The sequence below is a fragment of the Fukomys damarensis genome, unplaced genomic scaffold, assembly GCF_012274545.1.
Source record: "Fukomys damarensis isolate Sample0158 unplaced genomic scaffold, DMR_v1.0_HiC HiC_scaffold_20, whole genome shotgun sequence".
Lineage (NCBI taxonomy): Eukaryota > Metazoa > Chordata > Mammalia > Rodentia > Bathyergidae > Fukomys > Fukomys damarensis.
The window spans coordinates 18,357,922-18,370,105 of record NW_022900932.1 but is presented as its reverse complement, the minus strand read 5'-3'; the positions used below and the strand labels follow the sequence as shown (position 1 = coordinate 18,370,105).

The 12,184-nt window shown below is 39.3% G+C and overlaps 1 long non-coding RNA gene across 1 annotated transcript in view; it reads left to right on the top strand.

Moving 5' to 3' along the window:
• Nucleotides 1–11,951, top strand: part of LOC104849936 — a 46,123-nt gene extending 34,172 nt beyond the window's left edge. The window contains exon 4 of the long non-coding RNA XR_776856.1: nucleotides 11,656–11,951. This is a non-coding gene — a long non-coding RNA (uncharacterized LOC104849936). The remainder of the gene's footprint in view (nucleotides 1–11,655) is intronic.
• The last annotated feature ends 233 nt before the right edge of the window (nucleotides 11,952–12,184 follow it).

Genomic DNA, 12,184 nt, shown 5'->3' with positions numbered 1-12,184 from the left:
GAGAACAAATAAGGCATAAAACTGAGTAGCTACTGAGTAAACGGCAGTTATTAAGATCTTATGTGCCTGTTATAATTAACTATTCAAATTAAAAGCTTTTGTCTTAGTTTGGAAAGCTAAAAGTATAGGGGGAGAAAAAAAAAGCATTTCCTCCTCTGCAAAATATAATGTTATAATTTTATTTAACTTACAGAGTTGCTATGCAGGTTAATGAGAACAAATCTAAGGCATAAAACTGAGTAGCTACTGAGTAAACGGCAGTTATTAAGATCTTATGTGCCTGTTATAATTAACTATTCAAATTAAAAGCTTTTGTCTTAGTTTGGAAAGCTAAAAGTATAGGGGGAGAAAAAAGTAGCTTACTACTCCTTTCTATGTCGTTTTAACTTACAGAGTTGCTATGCAGGTTAATGAGAACAAATCTAAGGCATAAAACTGAGTAGCTACTGAGTAAACGGCAGTTATTAAGATCTTATGTGCCTGTTATAATTAACTATTCAAATTAAAAGCTTTTGTCTTAGTTTGGAAAGCTAAAAGTATAGGGGGAGAAAAAAGTAGCTTACTACTCCTTTCTATGTCGTTCTCTACTTATCTACTTAAGACCTTCTGCTTTGAGTTCTTTAGTATTCAATATCTGAGTCAATCTGCATCATGCCTAATTGTGTCTTAGAAACATCATTTCTACCAGCTTAAGTCTGAAAATATCCTATACGTCCACTACATGACTTTCCCTCAGCTCTCATCGTTTTGATCTGTCTGTACAATTTTTTCTTCAATTGCTGATTTGCATTCTTATTTCTGCCATTAGGTTCAAAATTCTAACTAGAACTGGGGAAAAAAAGTCAGGTTAGCACTTGCCAATTCTTTTTTTCTGGAGCTGATTCAACGTCTGTACCCCAGCTAATGTCTGGGGGCTTACTTCAAACTAGAAAGACCCTACCCACCCCACCACTACGCTTATTTGGTTATACCCAGTTTGACAAATAAATTTCATACCAGGTAACAGTCATTGTTTAGAGCACTGTGTTGAAAGAGATTATAGAGACTTTTCTGGGTGAAACAGGAAAGAAAACTGTATCTGGTGTAAAAAGGAAAAAAAAAAAGTCTGCCATGGAGGCCAGGTTGGGGAATGTGGAAAGGAAGAGTAATGGCAACTATGTCACACACTTGGAGCCTTGGCTCGGCCTCCTGCTTGACCTCATACTAAATTAGGTGCTTTAAAAGATAGCCACCTAAGCCTGAGCTTTTCTACATCCTTTTGAAGACTGTGAATTGGACTGAGGTTACCTTTGTGTAGGCCTTTCCAGTTCAGTGGCAATGACTGGGGTCACTGTTCTCAAGACAGGGCGGACTACTCTGTAACTCTCCCTTTATACCTCTTGGGGTGGTAACAGCTTTTCACTGTTAGAAACTCTGGATTACATTGCTATCATTTGTGATTCCTCTACACCTTTGTAAATGTTCTCCTCAAATTATCTTATTTTGAATGTGCCATCTGTTTCCTGTCAGTATTCTAATACAAGCACTTACCATGCCTGAGGCACTAAGGATGCCAGAGTAAATAAAAAGATAAAAATTCCTACTTTCTGGAGACTTCATTGTAGCCAATGTCAAACTGCCTTGCAGTCAGGCCTGTAGAGGTGACAACTTTGCCTGTCTGAGTTTATGTGTCTTTCTTGTCACTAGTCACAAGGAAATGTACACCTGTTCCTGCAAGTATGTTTTTGTGTAGACTCCTATAATTAGGACTTCGGGGAATCCTAACAGCAGAAACTCAGACTTCCTCAAATTTCCTCAACAAATACTTGTTAAGTACCTAAGTGCTCAATACTTAAGTTAGCCGTCTGCTGCTACATACCTGGGGTATTCTCCTGTATGCTGAGGGGTAGAGACAAACAGTATAAAAATGAATAGAACCAGTTGTGTGAGAAATAGATTCATAAACAACCACCCAACAGTATAGAAAGACTAGAGGTTTGTGAGAAGGGCTCCCTGGAAGTCTAGAGGAGAGAATGACCAACTCATTTTAAGGATTGGGAAAGGCTTCTTGGAGGTGATATTTGACGTCATCTCTCATGGATGAGAAATCCATATTTTGCCAGAAAGATTTAAAAAAAGCCCAAAGAATATTTAGGAATAGTAAAGGAATTATGAGATATTCTTAAGGTGCATCAGAAAATGAAAAATAGTTTGCTTTGCTGTATGACTAAAGTACCACATTGGGGATAGAGGCAAGGGATGAGACTAGAAAAAGTATGCAGAGGGCCAGGGATGTAGCTCAGTGGCACCAAACCTGCCTGGAAAGGTGTTCAACTCAAGGATCCTGAGTTCAATCCCCAGTACCAGAAAATAAATAAATAAATAAAATTAAAAGGTGTGCAAGAGTCCAGATACTGAAGGGCTGAGAGGTTGTGTGTGGAGAGTTTGGAATTTATTCTAATAATGATCTAGGATCATTAGGAATTTAGGAAGAAAATTTTAGAAGATGGCGATGGCTAAAGCAGTGCAGGTAGGAAAAGACTAAAAATAGGACAACTAGCAGATTGGTTGCAGCAGTGTAGGAAAGAAAGAACATGAGCCTAAACTGAAGCAATAATATTGGAATGCAGCAATGGGTGGCGTGGTTGATATTTAGGAACTGGAATCAAAAGGTCATGATAACCTATTAGATGGGGATGAAAATGAAAAGGGAACTGACCAAGATGGTGCAAAATAGACAGGAAAACAGCCAACTGGTAGAACTCAGAAGTTGTCATCTGCCTTACCAAAGGAGAAGCACAAAAAACAAGCTGACTATGGTGTAGGACTTGGTAGGCATATTGAAATTGAGAAGTAAGCTGAAAACGGTTAACATGCTGAGAGTTTGTATTTACCAAGACTATTAGACTAACATACCCCCTCTATTTTCCTGGTAGACTCTTCTCTACTGAAGCAATACCTTTTGAACTGAACTAGAAGGGTCTCAAGCTCAGGACTAATAGGCAAAGTAGACGGCAGAGATCGGGCCTAAAACCTAAAAAGGGAATTAGGTAAAATTCTCCGTCATCCTCTTGTTCTCATCCTTAACACCTAGAATAGTGGTGGCAAGGCTGTGGCACATGTGCTGCAGCAGGCACACAGACCCTTCTCTCTCGGCATGTGAGCCAAGTCTCCCTAGCCACAGTTGGACAAATTATCAGCATGCATACAACGGCAAAAATCACATTATTTGTGCAAAATCACACCAGATGAAAAACTTTTGCCTTTCAATAAAAAGCTGTTTGAGTCACTTTAAAAGGTCTGTTACTTTGTTTTTCTTTTAAGATGAAAGATATTAATGTGTGAGTTGTTTTTTCTAAATTTAAACCTCAGTATTCAGATTTAATTGCAGTGTTGGCATTTGTGATAAGTAAGTGGGTTTGAGGTTGCAGTTTGGGCACTAACACTGGCATAGAATGTTAGCAGCCAATCAGAGGCCCTCAGGCACAAGCCACTCACCAGCCTCCTTTGTAGGAATGCCCTACAGGCTACAAGCCCTACCCATGTACAACAAGCTTGCACTCAGGGTTTTCAGGCTCTTACTTTTAAATGTAAATGGATAATAAAAGGATCTTCAGAAAAGTGAAGAACTTCACTATCAAGAAAGTGAAAAGCTTGGATGAAGAAGAGATAGTACAGGGAGGTGAAGAAAAGAGTTTTCTACACTGGCATCTCAGTCAGACAAAAGAAGATATCTCATTAATGAAACAGGAGCAGGAATTTTAAAACAGAGGATGATACAGATGAGTAAAGAACAGGAGAGGAAAGATAAAATGAAAGAACTCGCAGGCTGTCTAATATATGACCATGAGAGAACAAAGAAGAAATCAATATGACAAAATCCTCAAAACTATTCATTGATTATAATAGAATAAGAGCATACTGTAAGGACTAAGCTGGGCCTGGTGGTGCATGCCTGTGATCCACTACTGTACTTGGAAGCCTGAGGCAGGAGGATTGCTGTGAGTTCAAGGCCAGCCTGGGCTACATAGTGAGTTTAGGCCAGCCTAAACTGCACAGTGAAGCCTTGTCTCAAATAAACAAAAAACAAACAAACCCATACTGTAAGGACTCAAAAAATTACCTTCTGTATACTTTTTTTCAGGAGGCTACCTTTTCACTGGAGGATATTGCCTACTCAAATTAAAAACTAAACCATTAAAAGAAGAAATACAGTAAACAGGAAGTCTGATACAGAAGGAAAAATGAAGACAATTTCAAGGAAAATTATGAAAAATAACAATTAGTAGATCTAGAAAGAGAACCAAATCCAAATTGGAGCAGATCTGAGGGTTCTAGAAATGCCCACGGGAGCAAAACCCACACAGTGACCACACTGAAAAAGATTGAAAGACCTTTATGGTCTTTTTCCCAAAAACAAATAACCACATCTAATCATGAGAAGAATATCAGACACTTTGGGGGGGGGCAGTGCTGAGGATCAAACTTGGGACCTTGCACGTTGTGAGACAGGCGGTGGAACCACTGAGCTAAATCCCCAGCCCCTTATCAGACATATTCTAATTGAAGAACATTTTGCAAAATACCTAACCAGTACTAATCAACATGTTAAGGTCAAAGCTATAGTTGTAGCTCAGTGTTATAGTACCTTGTCGTGCAAAAGGTCCTAGGTTCAATCCCCAACACCAAAAAGAAGAGGAAGAGGGAAGAGGAGGAGGAGAACGAAGAGAAAGAGGAGAAGGAAGGGGAGAAAGCAAAGGAAAGAAAAAGCTAAGATAATCAAAACCAAGGAAGGTGGGTGGAACCTTCTCATGCTTGCCTGAGCAGAGATAGGAGAAATCAAACAAAAAGAACAAGGGAAGGAATTCTCCAAAGCCAAGAGGAAACTAAGGAGACAATTACTAAAAAGAATACAGATTCCTGGATTGGGATATTGGAACAGAAAAGGAGAGTAGGTAAAAACTAAGGAAATAAAGTATGAATTTTAGTTAATAGTAATATGTCAATATTGGTTCATTGATTACAAAGAGTATATAATACTAATGCAAGATGTTAATAACAGAAAAAAAAGATGTTAATAACAGGAAGAATAGAAGGCAATCATGAACCGCAAGAAATCCAAGCCATTCACAAAGGAAATGCTCTCATAATTTACCTTATGGCCAAACAGTGAATAATATTTATGTAAATTCTTATAGTGTAAACATCATTTACTTAGTAAACCATTGTAATTTAGTTAAATTGGCAGTTGTATTTTGTATTTTGTATTTTTTTTGTGCCAGAGATTGAACTCAGGACTTTGTGCTTGCAAGGCAGGCGGCGGTACCACTGAGCTATATTCCTGGACCTAAATTGGCAGTTTTAAATGACAAATCAACTTGTAGATGTAGATAAAAGAACTTCCAAATCTGGACATGTGCAAGGTTCCAGATCTTCATCTTCCATAGAAGTCAGTAAAAATGTCTAAAGTTGAAAACTCGAAAAATAACAGTATAAAGATATTCTTTAGAGATATGACCACAGGTAAGTACCAACAGCAGTACTTTTTAAAAATTGAACATGGCTGTCTTTGTTGGGAGAGTGGGGTGATGTTCCTTTTTTTTTTTCCTTTGGTTATGATCTAACATTATTGGCTTTTTAAAAAAATCTGTGCAATGCATCACTTTTTTTAAATGCAGTTCTAGGGATCAAATCTAGGCCCTACAAGCATGTTAAGCATTCTGACATTGAGCTGCATGCCCAATCTTGATACAAATTTAAATAATAGAAAATAATATTTTCCTGACATAAGCAATCCAATACTAAAACTATAGCTGTTAATAAAGGGGGACAAACAAAATATCTCTCAAAAAAATAGAATCTCTGGGTATGGTGATGCACTTTGGCCTCACCTGAGAAGGCTGAGGCAGGAGGATCACTTGAGCCAAGGAGCTGGAGACAAGCTTGAGCAACTGGGAGACCCCAATCTCTTAAAAATAAATAAATAAAGTCTGGGTCCTGGGTTCAATTCTGAGGAATGAAAAAAGAAAGAAGGAGGAGAAGAGGAAGAAAATGGGGGTGGGGAGAGGAGAAGAAAAAAAAGGAAAAATTACAGCACACTCTGAGAAACTACACAAATAACATAATTCTGAGTCAGAGCAGAGAAAAATTTTTAAAAATCCAAAAGATACAAGCTTAAAAAATTTGATGTGCCTAATGAATGACTCATATAGGTAAACAAAGATTCAGGGCCGGGATTTAGTTCAGTGGTTCTACTGCCTGCCTCGCAAGCTCAAGGCCCTGAGTCTGATCCCCAGTACCAAAAAAAAAAAAAAAAAAAAAAAATTATCTACAGGAAAAAAAAAGAAAGATTCTAGAAAATAGAGGGTCTCAATAGAGGTTCTCAGACGCGCTGATGGACCTATCTAAAGTTGGCCAAGGGAAGAGGAGCCCTTCAGCAGATAGATTCTCTATAATTGAGATGATCTATGAACTTTGAAAAAAAATTTTGGGGGGGTTTTTTGAGACAGGGTCTCACTATGTAGTTGAGACTGACCTGGAACTCACTATGTAACCCAGGCTAGTCTCAAACTCACAGCGATCCTCCTGCCTCAGCCTCCTGAGTGTTGGGATTACAGGCGTGCGCCACCACGCCCAGCCCTTTGAAATATTTAACAAACTCCTTTCTCTGATTCCATGCTCCCCCACAACCTCATAAGTATAACTTGCTTTTTCATATAAAGTATCTACAGGGAGAGGAAAGACGTCTGTCTAAGGACACAAGTGTCAGTCCTCTTGGCAGTTGTACTTTTCATTATGAAATAAACAATCCAGCCCCACGTTCCTGTCTTCTGTATCAGTCTCTGTAAACAAGGAGAATGCCAGTCTGGGCTCTGAGTCTTGGCACTTTTTTGTGCCTATGCATCAGGCCTCTGTGCCTGATCCTAGTCTGAATTCACCAGCGTGGTGCCCATCCACAGGAGCCAGTCAGCTTTGATCCGGCAGTACTCTGGCCTTTCTGTGTACTACCTTTTGAACGTCCTTACCTATCTATGAAGAGCTTTTTTTTTTTTAGATGTTACTGTTTTATTTTTTTTAATAGCCAAACATTTATTGGTAATTTTAGGCATACATAATGCTAACTCTCATATGAAGGAATATTTTAATAATGAGACACAAGACACATCCCTGTTCTTAATTTTTCAATTTTCTTTTTTCTTTTTGGTGTCTGGAATTGAACTCAGGGCCTCATGCTTGCCAGGCAGGTGCCGAATTTTTCTATTTTGTAATTCTGGTATTTAACCTAGAGTGAGTAAGGCTACACTACTACAAGTTTAAATCAGGTAGATAATAGATAAAAATCTCCTGATCTGCTGGAAATCAGTGTCTGCTTACATTCTTATGGACTGAGTTTGAATTCCATAAATAGTGGCAATGATTTTAGGGACAGGTTAGGGTTAGGGTTAGGATTAGCCCACTACACTGGGACAAAATAATAACAGCTAGTCTATTCGCAGTTTCTTCCAAAGCTCACTATCATAAAGAAAGGCACAGCCAGGAGCAGTGACACATGCCTAATAACCCTAGCACTTTGGGAAGCTGAGACAGGAGGATCACATGTTCAAACCCAGCTGGCGAAACTTAGTGAGACTCTGTCTCAAAATAAAAAAATAAAAGAGGGCTGGGATGTAGCTCAACACTAAAGCCCTGGGTTGAATCCCCAGTACCACAGGAAAAATTAAAAATAAATAAATAAGCGAGGTAGATTCCCTGGGGCTGAGAATGTAGTTCAGTGTTAGAGCTCTTGCTTGGTATGAGCCAAGGCTTTGGTTTAATCCCAGCGCCCCCACAAAAAAGAGAGAGAGAGAGAGAAAGAAAGCAACACCAAGTTGGTTTGGACTCCTTATAGTCTTGGCTTTGCAATAAAAGGGTAATAAATGGATCAGCACCATTAATAACACTTGGAGGCTTGTTAGAAATGCAGAATTTCAAATTGCACCCCACCCCAGTCTCACTGATGTAGAATCTGCAAATGCATTATAAGATCTGAGAAGCAATGACCCAGGGCATCCAGGGTCTGCCTCTAAAGCTGCAGTTGCAGCCCATTAGGGGGTCATGTAATCAGTAGTTCTGCCACCAGCATTCTTTATCTGTTTGTTTAATTTTGCAGTGCTAGGGATCCTAAACCAAGGGTTTTGCAAATGCTAAGCAAGCACCGTACCGCTGAGTTACATCCTCAGTCCAAACACCAGTTTTGAGTTTTTTTTTTTTTTTTGCTTTTTGAGACAGGGTCTCACTGTGTAGTTGAGACTGACCTGGAACTCACTATGTAGCCCAGGCTGGTCTTGAACTCACAGCGATCCTCCTGCCTCAGCCTCCCTAGTACTGGGATTACAGGTGTGCACCACCAGGCCCGGCCTCACCAGCATTTTAAATAAGGGCTTAGAAAACATCAGACTACACCGCATGCCTATGATCATGTGTTATTTTGCAAAACCTGTTTTAGTTACAAGTATTCTTATATTTCCTGAGTCACGGTGTAACGTGTGGGCCTCAGTAAAAAAAAAAAAAAAAAAATTGAAAGCCTCTGGATTAGGGCAGTGTTTCTCAGAATGTCCGCAAACATATTTAAAAGTTAGGGTTAAATGGAGAAAGCGCTTCAAACCAATGTTGCCATGCAGTTGTGATTCTGATGCATACTGACTCTCAGTATCTCAGTGATCTCAGATATTGGCACTCATTGGCGTTACCTGGAGAGTTTATTAAAACACAGTTTGTTGAGTCTCTAAGTCAGCAGAGTTGGGTGGGGCTTAAGGATTTAATTTCTTTTTCTTTTTTGGTTTTTTTGAGACAGGGTCTCACTATGCAGTTGAGACTGACCTGGAACTCACTGTGTAGCCCAGACTGGTCTCGAACTCATAGCGATCCTCCTGCCTCAACCTCCTGAGTGCTGGGATTACAGGTGTGTGCCACCACGCCTGGCTAAGGATTTAATTTCTAATAAATTCCCAGGTAATGCTGATGGTATTGGTCTAATAACATCAAATTACTACTGCAAAGGACTTAGGATCAGGATATTAGCCTCAAGAATAATTCAAGATGAGTTATTTCTCTAACTTATGCCTAAATCCATCAACCCAATAAATGTTCCCCTTAATTTGTATGCTTATTTCTGCTGTGGTTTGAATGTGTCTCCCAAAGTTCGTGTGTTAGAAACTTGGTCTATTGAGAGGTGGGGCCCTTAGGTGCCCTTGTAACTAGATTTGTATCCTTATCACGGAAAAGTGTTTCTTATCATATAAATGGTGGCTACAGAGGAAAAGTTCTGCCCACTCTAAGAATGGATACACCTTTTGCCACTTTTTACTTTCTCCAGAGTCTACTCTTCCACAGCCACCATATGCAGTCAGATAGGAATGCAATAAAAATTCAGAATTTGTGAACTTTTAAATGCATCACTATCTTTAGATCGGTGTTACTCAGAGTGTGATCCAGGGATGCAGCTGTCTTGCCTCTGAGTTTATTAGAGATGCAAATTTCTGTATACCATCACAGGCCTATTGAGTCAGTCTGTGGAGAAGACTAAAGATCTGCTTTCGCAAGCTCTTGATATGTTTGTTTCTTTGCGGGGGAGGCCCGTTTTGTTTTGTTTTTTGAGACAGTCTCACTATGCAATTCAGCAGGCTGGTCTTGAACTCACTATGCAGTCCAGGTTGGCCTTAAACTCATGGCAATCCTCCTGCCTCAGCCTCCTGAAGGCCAGGATTCTTATGCATCATGTGGCATAAGAAGCTCTGTCTGATCATTTGCAGTTGATAGAGGCCCTGTTAAACTGTAATATCCCTGGCTTCTCATACTTGGACTCAGCTACACCATGGGGGAAACCAGCAGTGATCTCTTGGGGGTGTGACCCTAGAATTTCTGATGTTGGGGTCACCATAGGAACTACAGCCCCTAACTGTTAGTCAGATTACCCATACTATATTTGTTGGAAATATCCATGTATATAAACTACTAGAAGTTGCCAAAGAAAGTCACACATCTATATATTTATACCTCCTGTAGCTTATTACCAAAAATTCTTTGACCCTTCCTGATTTATTTTAACCTTTTAATATATGCATGAAAGTTAAGTGTTATGGAACTGTGTTCAATCCAAGGTTATGAGTAGTGAATCTTGAAATAGAAAAAGCATTTTAAAACCATAGTAAAATGGAGACCTACATTAGTTGTACATTGACTTCTGTTGACATCAACTCATTGCATTTGGTGCAACATAAAGGAACTGGGGCTTCCAGAGAACCAACCATTCCCTCCCTCCCTCCCTCCTTCCCCGCCTTCCTTTCTTGCTTCCTTCCTTTTTGGTTTTTTGAGACAGGGTCTCACTATTTTGTTCAGGTTGGCCTTGAACTCACTATATGGCCAAGGCTGGCCTCAGATTTACAGTAATCCTCCTGTCTCAGCCTCCTGAGTGCTGGGTTTGCAGGCATATGCCACCATACTTGGCTGAGAACCTTTGTTTTTTAAAGGTTTCATCAAAGTCAGTTACTTCCCTGTCTTATTACTAACATAAATTTCCCGTAGTAGAGGCAACTTGAGTGCAACAGCCCCAACATCCCAATTAAGCTAACACTGTCCAAGGTAATCCAGATATGAGGTATATTTATTGCTTTTCTTTTCATTTTTTAAAAAATTGCCATACTGGAGAATCAAACCCAGGACTTTGTGGGACGCTGTGCAAGTGCTCTTCCACTGAGCTCTAGCCCCCAACTCTACTCATTGAATTTCAGTGCCAAGGGAGAACAGCTAGTTGTTTTTTTTCAACTAGTAACTTGTAACTTTTATTATTCCATTTTTAAAGAGGAACAGTTAGTTTTGGCAATATTTTTTCTTGTAATTAGTCACCACAATCTATATTGATAGATTTTGCTTTTTTATTCCCAGATAAAGGATTGCAATCCCTAACTTTGTGTAGCACATGCTCAGCTGCTACAAATTACTTCCTGTTGGCAACTACCTCCCAGTGCGCTTCATCACCATTAGCATTTTTTTTTTTTTTTTGTACTGGGGATCGAACTCGGGTCCTTGTTCTGCGAGGCAGGTGGCAGAATCACTGAGCTAAATCCCCGGCCCCACCATTAACATTTTTCACATTACTGGTGACGAGTACATGCAAAAGGCTCAGAGTAGTTAGTCTTAAAAGTACTATTATCCCCTCTGAGCTGGGTGGCTACAGCTACATAATCTCTAGTTCTAAATTAGAACAGTGAATTATGTTATAATAAAAGCATGGGCTTTGGTGTGAGGCAAATCTGTGTATCAAATCTCAACCTGAACACTGATCAGCCGTGTTAGTTTAATCGACTTACTTAAATTCTCTGAGCTTCATCGCTTTCATTGGAAAAAAATGAAAATAATAATAGTTAAGGCTGTATGAGTATGAAATGAGAAAATGCATGTAAAGCCCTAAGAGTACCTTGTCTAAAAGAAAGCAGTTATTAGCTGTTCTTCCTATTGTTAGTAATACTTTTACTGTATCTTAGCCCACACTGATTCATCCATGCACATTACTGAATGGTTGTATATCTCAAAAATATAAATCCATCTGCTTGCCCCCATTTTAGTAGTTCAAATGCTATAACATATTACCACAAACTGGGTGGTTTAGAAAAAAAAATTTTGTTTTCCACATTCTAGAGGCTGATGCCTGAGATCAATGACAGCATGATTCATCCTCGTGAGGCTACCTTCCAGGTTGCAGACCTTCTCAGGACGCTGATAAAGGCATCAACCTCACTCCAGAGCCCTCAAGGCCTTCAATCCTCATTGTCTCCCAAAGGCCTCCTAATACAATAAAAATATGATGATAATTTTCAATATATGAATATTCCAAAGATACAAAGATTCAGAACATAGTACCCTAACCTAGAATTACTTTCTTTTTCTTCTATTGATTATTTTCCTTTGATATATTATTTCTTCTTGTGAGTAAACCATGCCTTATAATAATTATGATTATATGATAGTAGCAAATAAAGCTCCCCGTTACAAGGAACTGTATGCTATGAACAAAGCTTGCTTTCTTGGAACCTATTAGCTTTGAATCTGTTCTTGGCTGAAAAATTGTTCTCTCTTCATTCCCTTCAGATGTTTTCCTCCTGTGTTAGTTTTACTTTGGATTTAGGTGGGTGCACTACTGAGTCAGAATGATGGTGGTGCTTCTGTG